Source organism: Aulostomus chinensis, chromosome 1 (assembly GCF_037954235.1).
Source record: "Aulostomus chinensis isolate RoL2024-O1b breed Wild chromosome 1, RoL_Achi_v1.0, whole genome shotgun sequence".
Lineage (NCBI taxonomy): Eukaryota > Metazoa > Chordata > Actinopteri > Syngnathiformes > Aulostomidae > Aulostomus > Aulostomus chinensis.
The window spans coordinates 11,945,261-11,959,316 of record NC_141320.1 but is presented as its reverse complement, the minus strand read 5'-3'; positions in this window follow the sequence as shown (position 1 = coordinate 11,959,316).

Here is a 14,056-nt window from a genome sequence, read left to right as displayed (position 1 = left end):
GTTGTGAGGAGAACTTAAAAAAAAAACCGAATGGCTCCATCTAGTGGACATCAGGGCACGTGGTCATCTTTATATTAAAGACTCTTCATAGAGCACTTTATTGTAGTAGAATAGTGATTTGTGTCTAGAAGTCAACACTTTGAGCTGCCGCACATGGAGGAACCACGTCCTATCCTACTGTTGGTGTTGATAGACACCCTGGAATCCGTTCAACACCGCCTGCGCTCAACACAACAACTCACTGAAGATCACCCCACTACCTTCCCGAGGAACAACCTCTTCTAAGCAGCCCCACTACAAGCCTGATCAAAAAGGAAGGTCTTCATTCTGCTCTTAAAGGTCGAGAGGGGGTCTGGGTCCTGGACTGAAACTGGGAGACGGTTCCACAGGAGGGGAGCCTGAGAGCTGAAGGCTAGACTTTTGTCTACTTTCAAAGTTGTTGTTTTTCCACAGAGCAAAGACATTAACAAAGAGGACATGATGTCGTTCCTACATGGAAGCAGACACAAAGCAACATTGTTGCCAACTTTCCAGTGAGTGGATATGAAACAACAACAATATGTACGTGGTCACACAAAAGTTCATTATGAGGAGGACGCTGCCATGAGGGACCTCTGAGTCTTTCCGCCATGGACCAAGGCAAACGGGCCAGACCACTTTATTCTCTGTGGAAGGAAATGCCACTGTTACCAGATGTCGTGGTAATAAAGTTGTTTAATTCATGTTTCTTCCAACTCTGACTTCCTGTCTCAAGGACTTTTAAACTGTTGTGCGTCTCTTTACCCGTGACCACATGACTGGTAATGAAGCCAGTCCTGAGAGAGCTCATGTTTTCAGACTCCCAGGCCTCCATGCATGGTTTGGTGATGCAGCACAGAAGCAGTTTTAGGTCTACAGAAAGACTCGTTTAGGCTACGCTCCTATAGCCTTTATTGGTACGTTGTGGCTACGCTCCTATAGCCTTTATTTGTATGTTCTGGCTATGTTCCTATAGCCTTTATTGGTGTGTTCTGGCTACGTTCCTATAGCCTTTATTGGTACGTTCTGGCTACGTTCCTATAGCCTTTATTAGTACGTTCTGGCTACGTTCCTATAGCCTTTATTGGTGTGTTCTGGCTACGTTCCTATAGCCTTTATTTGTATGTTCTGGCTATGTTCCTATAGCCTTTATTGGTGTGTTCTGGCTACGTTCCTATAGCCTTTATTAGTACGTTCTGGCTACGTTCCTATAGCCTTTATTGGTGTGTTCTGGCTACGTTCCTATAGCCTTTATTTGTATGTTCTGGCTATGTTCCTATAGCCTGTACTTCCATGTTCTGGCTACGTTCCTATAGCCTTTATTGGTGTGTTTTGGCTACATTCCTATAGCCTGTACTTGCGTGTTTTGGCCCTTCCCAAAATATTATTTTCCTTTCCTTTTCCCAAAATAATTTTTGTATTCAGACAAACTGCTCAGCAAGTCGATCGTGGGAGCTGGACAGAAGACTGGGCCTGACTTTGCTGTGAATAATAAATGCTTTCTTAACGACTCCAAATAAACACTGCTTTTGCCAAAACTCTACACTTGACAGAGGTTGTCAGAGGGCAGGTTTACCTCTCACTCACGCGTCTTACCTTCTTCCTGTTTTTATTCTTTGTTGTTGTTGCTGATTTTAGGGTTTGCCATGCCAGATCTATGGTAAAGACTGTGGGATTTTTATTCTTATGGTGAGCTCTCAGGTGAGTGTAGGTGCAGGTTAGTGTATTCAAGCTTCTGACAACATTGTGAATAAAATGCTTTGTTTTCCATCTTCTCTGTTTCAGTCTACCCTTTCCATTGTCACAAGTGCAGGGTTTGAATTCCAGGAGGTCAAATAAAAGAATTTAATCTCAGAAGAAATTGCCTACTTGAAATTTTACCGATGTTGCAAAATATTATTCATCTTGAAGAGCAAGCATACATTATGAACTAAAGATTCCCCTCACCACTGTCACATTTCTTTCAGATGGACAAGCCTTTGTTTTGGAAGTGGCGGTGTCTTCTTCTCATGGTCCGAAATACAAGGGTACGACAGCCCGACACAATATGTGTATACTCACGTTGGTAACTCTTTATTTTGAGGGTCTTTGGAGATGATCTGCAAACTCTCAACAAACAAGTAGTAGAATGTCAACATCTGGTGACCACATTAGAGTAAACCATCAGTAACAAGAAATGTTACCAATGTTTCTGTTGTTGTGCCAACTCAACCAGACCAAGAGATTCATTCAGAGATGTGACAATCAGTCCAGCTGAAGAAAGGACTTTGGGCCTGTGAGGCCTGACACCCCTTTCTGAAGCCTGCATTTGAGTGCCCACATGTTTCTTGAAACAAAGGGTCATAAACAGGGGGCTCAATCTGGCCACTGACCCCTCCAAAAACTCGTGCCTCGCTTGACCGGAAGTTTGCGTGCCGCACTGCTATTTGCTGAAAGCCAGTACCATCCCACAGGAAGTGACATCATCTGCCTCACCAGATAAAATTTCAGTGCAAAGAAGGTTCGACCTCTTCGGCTCTCCTCTTCGGACCTCGAGCTGGCAGTGCAGCGACGGCAGAGAACTACGCAAAGGACACCTCTCCCCCCGGTCCACTCGTCCAGAGAAATGATCGTCGAGCCACGCAATCCGCGTTAACTGGTCCCTGGAGAAAGCAAGCTCATCCCAGCTTCTTCATCCTTCCCACCAGTAACTCCAGCAGACCCTGCAGGCTGCCCCGCCGCCGTTCTGCTGCCCTCCGCACCGAGCCAAACCGAGCTGGATCAACAGAGATCAAATCCCTTACCGCTCCACCGGGTCAAGTAAGGATTCCCTTAACGAGGCATTTTCTGGGCAGAGAAATAGCTCAATGTGTTGTATGATGTCTGTGAATGTTCTGTTAATGTGACGAAGTCCTGTAATTAGCAGAAATTACATAGCATTATACATTATTTATTGATGTTAGTTATTAATAACCGTGACCTCTCAAGAAGGTGTTACCTGTTATTAATACTGCACAAGTGTGTTAACACACATTTTTGGGTTTACCTTTGTCCTCTCTCTCTCTCTCTCTCTCTCTCTCTCTCGCTAAGCGCTCCGCTTATTTATCAACATTCCACGTTTATACCTCCATGGTGCTAACTAGCGGCTAGCGAGCCTCAGCTAACTAGCCTAGCTGCTAGTCCCGCTGCAATGCTAACTGGTTGCTAGGCAACCACCCCCCCTCCTCACTCTCTCTTCCATATACACACACACACACACACACACACACATATTATCACTTGTGTCTTTTGGTTAGATAAACGTTATACCAACGTGTTGCTGATTGATTGATGCACTGTTAATAAATGTATTTTTATGATAAGAGAGAAGTCGTAGTGTCTTTTGTGTACAAACTTGTGGTCACGTGTCTCAGCAATAGCCAGTGTTCTGATCTCATCCTCCAACATCAGAGCTGTCCCTTGGTCGTTAATGTTACAGAATATTGACTGTTAGTAGATAAACTCTGTTAGAGACTGGTAACTGTTACAAGTTTGGTCGCATTTTAGTTTCCCTGAACTCATCAGGGTGGTGCCCCGAATAATTAATAGTTAATATTTTGGCAGGATAGCGCTACACTCCCCACCGTGAGGGGCAGTGTGGCAGACGATAGTGAGTGGTCACCTAGAAGTAGACCTGGTCCGACCCTTCTCCGTCCTTTCCGCTTCCTCTCCCTCCTTTATGGAGCCGACAGCCGTGCGTGGTGGCGTCTCGCTGGTCAGCAGATCGGGTTACAAACAAAGCGGTGTGGTGTTACGGGGAGCTGGGCTGTCTCCCTTGGGAGCATGTGCGTGGTGCGCTTTCTGTGGTCTGGGCTGCGGGCTTCCTCCTCCTGCCTCGTCTTACGCCTTGATTCTGGTCTCCGTGCCTGGCCGTCAATTGCCTCTGTGGCATGAAAAAGAGGTCAAGAATCTGGGCTTCTCTCAAGGTTTTGCAGCATCAAATGAGGAGAAAGGTTGAAGAGCTTTCTGGTGGCGCCCCTCTTGCATCCCAGTAAATTCCACTGCTGGTGGTCAAACTCACAAGAAACTGAACAGCTTTACCTTGGACATCTTTTATTTAAAGAATCCATCAAAATACTTTGAACGAATTAGAAAGAAATACCAAAAATATGAAATACAACATAAATAGCACCTCCACCTCTCATCACTGCTCCAGCTTTACTCTGCTGGTGCTTCTTGCAGCAAAGTCATCAACAACATCATATGACGACTGATTTGAGACCACGTGGTTTATGCTCACGATGGCAAGTCCACTGAGCCGTTCCTGCATCACAGCAGATCCCAAGTCAGTTTAAGACAGGAAAAGCTCTGGGTTCTTCTCCTCGATTAGGACGGTTGATACAATACTCATTTTACAAGTTGCACCTTTAACCTGTTCTTCTATTGGCACTTGGATTAAGAGACAAGAGGAAAAACATGAACGTCATTTTTAACTTTCTGTGTCTGTGTATCTTCTGGGCCGGTTGCCAAGCTATTAGTCAACTGTACTACAATACCCACACACACCTTAGTCACGCCCACTGACCATTCCCACCAATCACAGCTGGAGGAGCCAGGAGGCGTTTCCCCTTCAGTCATACACACCTCTCCTTTCACTCCTTCAGGTTCCTATCCCTCCTTTCACTCTGGCTCCTCCATCAGAACTGGGCAACAACAACTCCTCTATCTGTGCTGCAGCCTGGCCTTTTATCCACTTCAACCTCTCCCTCCTCACCCGTCCAGCCCTCCTCTCACACCCTCACTCTTACCTCCAACTTTGGAACTCCAACATGGAGCGACACAAGATCTTCAGAAGAAGTGCAGGTTATAGATTTGCTAGATGAAACGGTTTCCATGAACAAAGGGTTCACATTGATGGAATAAAGTACAAGAATTCTTTGATTTAAAACAAATGCATGACCAGTTTTGTGTGAAGGGGAAACATGAATTAGACTTGAACAAAACGTGGTCCAGATGTAGAACTGCAGCAGTGTTGAACCCAGGTCTGACTGCTAGAGGACCAACAGAGCCCATCAAGCTCTGTGTACTGGAACGTGGAGTTTAGTTCCTGTCACACAGCACTGCTCTCTCTCTGCTCCTCTCAGCCACACTCCTGGATCAAGCTCAGTCACACCACACATATGAACACTCACAAACACACAAGGACACACACTCACCAACACTAAACATGAACAAACACAACCTGGTCAGCCTGAGTCAGGTCTGCTCAGGTGTCCTCATTCAGGGGGGACTGGACCCAAGCATTTCTTTGGTTTTTATTGTGTGTCCTTAGTCTGAGGGATGTTTCCCTCTCTATGTTCAGGAGGTTTATGGGACTTGCTGGTATTTTCAACTGAATGGTTTACTGGAAGCTGGAGTGACTGATCAGACCAGTCACTCCAGGAAACCTCCTTTAAATGCTGTCAGAGAGGGAGAGCCGTCTGCTGGTGGTGGTGTTCATTCCTCAGTGGGAGCCTCTATGGTTGATGTTCTACTGCCCTCTGGTGGTGAGGCAGTTTTCTATTCTTTGACATCCTTCAAATCCAATACAACACACACACACACACACACACACACACACACACACGAACACACACACACACACACACACACACACACACACACACACACACACGGAGGAAGTTTGAGTTCAATGAATTCTGAAGTCAAGTTTTGGAAGTCAACCATGAAAATGAACCTCCATGTCTGAAGTTTAAACTGGTAGCTGTGGTTTGACTGGTTGGTTGTTTAAGTTACCAGGTTTGTAACAACTTTCCCATTCAGGGCCTTGAATTTCAGGGGAATCCTTGAACCAAGTCATGTCCAAATAAGGGCATTTCTGGTTCCTTGAAGCTGCCTTCGATGCTCAGCCACAGGTAAATCCCTCCTCCTTGTAACAGGACAAAGTAAACATTGTCCCCATGGTAACAGCCTCTCCTCACTGGTCACTACACAGTAGGAACATTCCTAAAACATGGCTGCAGCTGATTTATGCTCATTGTTCACGGGGAAAGGAAAGTTTGTTTGAAGGTGAAAAGAACATTTAGATTATTTTTGATGGTAAAACCAGATTTTACCAGGAGTTTCTCCATTAAAACAGAAATGTTTGAGTTTCAGCTGATTTGACTTCCTCAACAACATTGGATTCCATTCTTCTTTCACTCACAAACCAAAAGCTTGAGACCAAATGAGGGCTGGAATGTAAACTGACTGGTCTCTGGCTCGCGCTAAGGAAGTTAGCATGTTTGTGTTCACCACCCCTTCCTAATAAGATGTTTGGAGTGTGCAGTCAACGCTGGTCTGACCTGTTCAGATTAGCCACACCCTCATTGGGACTCAGTAAAGTGAGACAGGAAGGTTCCACTTCTAATGGAACATTTGAACGTTTGGAAGAAAGCAAGAGAGCAAACTGGCTTGCAGTGTGGCTCTGGTTCCAGTGACGTGTTCCTGGTCCTCCACCATCAATCCTCTCTAGTTCAGCTCCAACCCACCACAGAGCTCCAGGCTCCTGGAAGACTTCTCTACTTTCCTCTGAACCTCCAGCTGAAACCCAGTTTGCAGTGCTGTTTGTTCCATGCAACTTACTTGACACAAACATCAGCCACACTGCACTGTCATGTCAAAGGTTGGTTTCTATTTAATCACTGAGCAAACGGAGAGCAAACCAAACCCTCCAGGACGCTGCCTCCCAAAAACAATTCCCTGTGAATCATTCCATGACCTGGAAAACCACATCTGTCATGAACAGACTGGAATTTCCTGTGAGCAAAGAGTTCTGTGGAGGAAGGAGCAGACGAGGCTTCCAAGACAGACGACGGAACACAAACATGCAGTCCACCCAGGCAACATGAACTCTGAGCAGTTGGTGCAGGGCTGCCACGTTTCATTCACTAGCAAACATTCTATGATACCCAGCAGACTACAAACTACTGGGGTGTCACCATTGACTCTACTTGAAACAACTGGACTCACATCCAGTTTGAAGGTTTCTGACTTGGATCAACTTCATATTTTTATGTAACGGCCTCAAGAAATGGAAAAATGGAGAACGTTCATGTCATTACATGTTGTTCTCCATTGGGTCACTAGGGGGCAGCACCTACCTGCAACTCCTGTGAGCCCTCAGTCTCACCTCAATTTCAGGCTCCAACTACAATGAAGCTTCAACTCTTCTGAATCCTCTCCACCTGTCAGATCTGTTTGAAACTTCCAGGTTTGATCAACATCCCAGTCTGAACACATCTACAGGTCAGTAGTGACCACAGCGCCACCTACTGGCAACAGGAAATGACAGATTTGACACTGAGATGTCCTCATGTAGCCTGTTCATGGTGTCCTGCTCAGATGTGGTCAGACCCACCCTGAGAGTTTGGGGAGAACCCTTGGATGACCCTTAATTTCCTTTTATTAAACTTTTATTAAACTCCAATAAAACTGAAGTCATTGTCCTGGGCCCAAAACATCTTCGAGACACCCTATCTAATGAGACAGGTACCCTGGAAGGTATCACCTTGGCCCCCAGCACCACCCTAAGGAACCTAGGAGTTCTCTTTGATCAGGATCTGTCCTTTCATGCCCACATTCAGCAAATTTCTAGGACTGCTTTCTTTCATTTGTGAAACATTGCTGAGATCAGACACATCCTGTCTCAAAAAGATGCAGAAAAACTAGTCCATGCCTTTGTCACTTCCAGGCTGGATGACTGCAATTCCCTCCTACCAGGCTCCACCAGTAGGTCCCTAAAGACTCTCCAGCTGGTCCAAAATGCTGCTGCCTGCGTGTTGACTAGAACTGGTAGAAGAGACCATGTCTGTCCTGTACTGGCTTCTCTGCATGGCTCCCTATCACACTCAGAATAGAATTCAAAATTCTCCTTCTACCATCAAAGTCCTCAACAGTCAGGCTCCTTCGTACCTGACAGAGCTCCTAGTCTCCTATTATCCAGCGAGAACCCTTCGCTCCCAGGATGCAGGGTTACTGTTGGTTCCTGGAGTTCTAAAAGTAGAATGGAGCCAGAGCCTTCAGCTATCAGGCTCCCCTCCTGTGGAACCGTCTCCCAGTTTCAGTCCAGGATGCAGACACCCTCTCGACCTTTAAGAGCAACCTTTTTGATCAGGCTTATAGTTGGGCTGCTTAGGCTGGCCCTTAGATATGCTGCTATCGGCTTAGGCTGCTGGGGGATCTCCCATGGTGCACTGGGCTTCTCTCTCCTCTTCTCTGTCCTCCTGTACTCATACATGTTACTAACTCATCTTCTTCTCCCCTCATCCCAGATCCTGGTGCTGCTGGAGGAGGCTGCAGACCTGAAGAGGCTCAAGCTGCCACCTGTAGCTCCACCTGCTCATCGTCTGTTCATCAGTCTCTTCAGAGTTTTTCCTCATGTTCTCTGCCTGCTGACCCGATACCGGTGAGCATGTTACGTCATTTCCTGCCTGTAATACTATCGCTGTGTTGTTCGACTTTCTCAATCCTCCCTCAGGTGTACTGCTAACTTAATCGCTTTAAGCACCACTGTATACAACGTTTTGGTGTAATACAGAGGTTTCTGTCACTTAACTCTTTAGCAGGACTTTGCTCTGAAATTCCTCGTTCTATTTGTTATATTTGCCACAGGTCCGCTAGCTCACCTTAGCACACTAGCTATGGCCGCTCTCTCTCTTTCCGCCTCTCCCCCCACCTCTCCCTCCCTCTCCTGCTCTATGTGCCAGATGTTTAGTTACTCCTCTGCCTCCTTTAGTGATAATGGTACGTGTAAAAAGTGTAGTTTGTTTGTAGTCCTGGAGGCGAGGCTTAGTGAGTTAGAGACTCGGCTCCGCACCATGGAAGCTAGCGCTAGTCCTTTACCTTCAGGAGCTGCTCAGTCCACCTTAGCGGGTGTGGAGCCACCTAGCCTAGCCACCGCTAGCAGCTCCCCCGCAGCTCCCCAGCAGCTCCCGAGCAGCCGGGAACTAGCCAGTCCCGCTGGGTGACATCACGAGGGAAACCTAGACGCAGTAAGCCCGTGTTTGCCCACCAACCCCTTCATGTTTCCAACCGCTTTTCCCCACTCAGCGACACACCCGCTGAGAGTGAAACTCTTCATGTCGGCTCTGTTGCTCGCAGCCCCGCTGTGAAGTCATTGGCAGTTCTGTTCTTCGCAACGTGAAGGTAGAGACTCCAGCGAGCATAAAGTGCATCCCAGGGGCCAGAGCGGGCGACGTTGAGGCAAATCTAAAGCTGCTGGCAAAACGTAAGGTTAAATACAGTAAGATTGTAATACATGTCGGCGCTAATGACACCCGGCTTCGCCAGTCGGAATTAACTAAAGTTAACATGGCTTCGGTGTGCAATTACGCAAAAACAATGTCGGCCTCCGTAATTTTCTCTGGCCCGCTGCCCAATTTAGCGAGTGACGACATGTTTAGCCGCATGCGTTCATTCCATCGCTGGATGTCTAGGTGGTGCTTAGATAACAACGTGGCTTACATAGACAATTGGAGCTCCTTCTGGGGAAAGCCTGGTCTGATTCGGAGAGATGGCGTCCATCCTACTTTGGATGGTGCATCTCTCTTGTCTAGGAACAGAGGCCAGTTTGTTAGCCATACTAATCCCTGACAAGCACCCAGAGTTCAGACCAGCAGGCAGAGCTGCAGTTTAACACGCCCCTCTGCTGGTTCCTTCGTGTTGTCACCCACCCAGCCTATAGAAACTGTGTCTGCCCTGAGGCTTTATAAGCCTGCACCCAAATCTGGAGGAGTAACTTATAGCAACTTAGTTAGAATTAAAACAACTGCTCCAGCAAACCAACCCAGTAAAACTATTAAATGTGGTTTGCTTAATATTCGATCTCTTGCATCCAAGTCTCTCCTAGTGAACGATTTAATTTCTAATTATCAGATTGGTGTATTAGCACTCACTGAAACCTGGGTGCAGCAAGATGAGTATGTTAGTTTAAATGAATCTTCCCCTCCTGGTTACATTCACTACCATGTACCTCGCACTACTGGCAGAGGAGGAGGAGGAGCTGCAATCTATCAGTCAAATTTGGTGCTTAACCCTCGACCTAACAGTTCCTATAACTCATTTGAGAGCCTTATTGTCAGCTTTTCCCACCCAGACTGGAAAGCAGAGAAACCACTCTTACTTGCAGTGGTGTACTGTCCTCCTGCACCTGATTCTGAGTTCTTAGAAGAATTCCCTGACTTTCTGTCTAACTTGGCATTGAATTCAGACAAAGTCATGATAGTGGGTGACTTTAACATCCATGTGGACGTCAATGATGATTCTCTGGCCACTGCGTTTAAGTCGCTTCTTGATTCTGTTGGCTTCTGTCAGAGGGTAAACAAACCCACTCACACTTTTAATTACATCCTTGATTTAGTACTCACTTATGGAATAGAAGCTGACCGCATCATAGTTCTTCCTCAGAACCCCGTCTTGTCTGATCACTCCTTAATTACATTTGAATTTACTTTAACAAATTATATCCTACCTGGGAAAAAGTCCCGCTTCAGTAGATGTCTATCTGACACTGCTGTTTCTAGATTTAAGGAGCTTATTCCAGCAGAGCTTGCTGCCACATCTTGTAATAATATATTGGGCAGTGATGCTGATTTCACCCCCTCACAGGTAGACTATCTTGTGGACAGCACTGCAGCAGCACTCCTTGGGACACTTGATGCCGTAGCTCCCCTGAAGAAGAAGTTTATCAACCAGAAAAGAATAGTTCCCTGGTACAGCCCAGAGCTGCGTGCCTTAAAACAGAAGACCAGACAACTGGAAAGGAAGACACATTCCAGCCAGCACGAGGAAGTCCACCAAGCCTGGAAGGAGAGTTTATTAATATATAAAAAAGAACTCCGTAATGCCAGAAGCGTTTACTACTCGTCCCTGATAGAAAAGAATAAGAACAACCCCAGGTTCCTCTTCAGCACCGTGGGCAGGCTCACCAAGAACCATAGTGCTGTTGAGCCATGCATCCCCCCAACTCTCAGCAGTAACGACTTCCTTTCTTTCTTTACTGAAAAGATTGTGAATATTAGAACGAAGATTGCCAGTAATGGAGGACAAACTACAGTCCCCATAGAAGCACCTCCCAGACTTGGTGCATACTTGGACAGCTTCTCCCCCATCGACCTGCCAGAATTAACTTCTGCAGTCGGTTCCTCCAAGTCAGCCACTTGTCTGCTGGATCCCATCCCAACAAGCCTCCTTAAGGATGCCTTCCCTCTAGTCAACACTTCTATATTGAACCAAATTAATCTTTCCTTAGTCACAGGTTATGTGCCACAGGCTGTCATCAACCGTTTACTTAAAAAACCTTCTCTTGACCCAGATGTGTTAGCCAACTATAGGCCAATATCCAACCTCCCCTACATCTCCAAGATCCTTGAGAAGGTTGCCCTGGAGCAGCTACATGAACATCTGCACAGCAACGAGCTCTTTGAAGCCTTCCAATCTGGATTCAGGGAACACCATAGCACTGAAACAGCACTGGTCAGAGTCTCTAATGATCTTCTTATAGCTTCAGACAGAGGTCTTGTCTCTGTGCTTGTCCTTTTGGACCTCAGTGCTGCATTTGACACCATCGACCACAGCATCCTGCTACAGAGACTAGATCATGACATTGGGATTAAAGGAACTGCCCTAAAATGGTTTAAGTCCTACTTATCTGACAGGTTTCAGTTTGTTCATGTTAATAATGACTATTCAGAGTACAGCAGAGTTACATATGGTGTACCACAGGGTTCAGTTTTAGGACCGATGCTCTTCATTCTTTACATGCTCCCATTAGGTGACATAATCCGGAAGCACTCGATCAACTTCCACTGTTATGCAGATGACACACAACTTTACTTGTCGATGGAGCCAGACGACACAAGCCAGTTTACTCATCTGCAAGACTGCCTGAAAGACATTAAATCCTGGATGTCTTGTAACTTCTTAATGCTCAATTCAGATAAAACTGAGGTAATCATTTTTGGACCTAAACACCACAGGGACACACTCTTGAATCGGATCACTACTCTAGATGGCATCACCCTAACTCCGAGTACAACTGCAAGGAACCTTGGAGTCATTTTTGACCAGGACCTTTCCTTCAGCTCCCACATAAAGCATGTGACTAGGACCGCCTTCTTCCATCTGCGAAGTATCGCTAAGATTAGGAAGATCCTTTCCCAGAGTGATGCTGAAAAACTGGTGCATGCATTTATCACTTCTCGGCTGGACTACTGCAACTCTCTCCTGTCAGGATGTCCTAAATACTCTCTAAAGAGTCTCCAGCTGGTCCAGAACGCTGCAGCGAGGGTTTTGACGGGAGTTAAGAAGAGAGAACACATCTCTCCACTGGCTTCCTGTAGGATCTAGAATCGACTTCAAAGTCCTTCTGCTAACTTATAAGGCTCTCAATGATAAAGCTCCATCCTATTTGAAAGAGCTCATTAGTCCCTACTGTCCTACCAGAGCACTCCGCTCCCAGAATGCAGGTCTTTTAGTGACTCCCAGTATCAATAAAAACAGACTGGGAGGTAGAGCCTTTAGTTACCGGGCTCCTTTACTGTGGAACCAGCATCTCTCCATGGGTCAGAGAGGCAGACACTTTAACTACGTTTAAGTCCAGGCTTAAGACCTTCCTCTATGACAGAGCCTTCAGTTAGGACTGGTTCAGGTAGCTCTGAACCATTGATAGCTATGTTGCTATAGGCTTAGACTGCTGGGGGACACGTCAGGTTACATGGAGCCCTTCCCTCCTCTCCTCTCCTCTCCCCCTCTCTCCTCCTCTCCTCCCTGCACACTTTTGGAACTGTCATTACCATTACTTGTTGCACTTTGTAGTTTGGCCTTGGTTTCTCGCAGTCTCTGTGTTTCCACAGATCCACCAGAGCCCCAACCGCCGCCTGCATCGCCCCCCCCCCTCTTATTCCCTACTGTTACACCGGCCTGCGCTCCCCTTCCATGAACCAGTCTGCCATCCAGTCCCCCATCAAGCTGGCTTGCTCTCCCTGCCTCCCCTACCAGAAGCTTCCTTCTTCAGCTGTTATTAACATTTCCATGTTTCCCACATTCTGCATTGTAAACTGTTTTCTTGTCTGTAACAACATCTACTGCACGTCTGTCCGTCCTGGGTGAGGGAACCACTCAGCCACACTACCTCACTGAGCTAGTCAGTGAGTTGGTCTGCTAAAGGCATGTTGAAGAGGAAGTAACAATGATATCAAACTTATTCTGAAGGGGGACCCCTTCCCTCCCGCGGTCACAGGAAGTGACGACAGCACCGCTAGAAGCAGGAAAGAAATGGTAAAAGGACTCAGTTTGTACAGAGCCTTTCTACCTCAGCAGCCATGCTAGCAAACCCCCTTTGTTTGGTTGTTGTTGTTTAGTGACTGTGGATGAACACACAGGAGAAGTTGAGCATGAATCTGTGTTCCTGTTCACTTGAATACATGCAGGAGTGTGAGGTGGAAATACTACTGTTTATTTTTGCATCTCCACCTTCCAGATGCTGGTCTCCTTCTGGGGTCCTGACTGACCTCCACCTTGTGTTCTGGATCCACCTGAACTTATGGTCTTTCCAGCTTGTCCATCTGTTCAGCCTCACGTCAGTGTCCAACTTGACCCGAGCCTACTTGCACCCACAAACTCAGCCAGAAACCTGGGTTTCATGATTGATGACCAACTGACCTTTCAGGTTCATGTGGCCTCAGTTTCTCGGTCTTGCCGTTATGCCCTTTACAACATCAGGAAGATCAGACCCTTCCTGACCCAACAGACCACACAGATTCTGGTTCAGGCTCTTGTCATCTCACGCGTTGACTACTGCAACTCTCTTCTGGCAGGTCTGCCTTTATGCTCATTCAAGCCTCTGCAGATGATCCAGAATGCAGCAGCACATCTGGTCTTCAACCAGCCCAAAAGGACACATGTCACCCCGCTGCTGGTTTCTCTTCACTGGCTTCCAGTGGCAGCCAGGATCAAATTCAAGGCACTTCTCTTGGCTTACAAAACAGTCACAAGAACGGCTCCAGCCTACCTGGAATCCCTGATCCAGGTCTACTCTCCT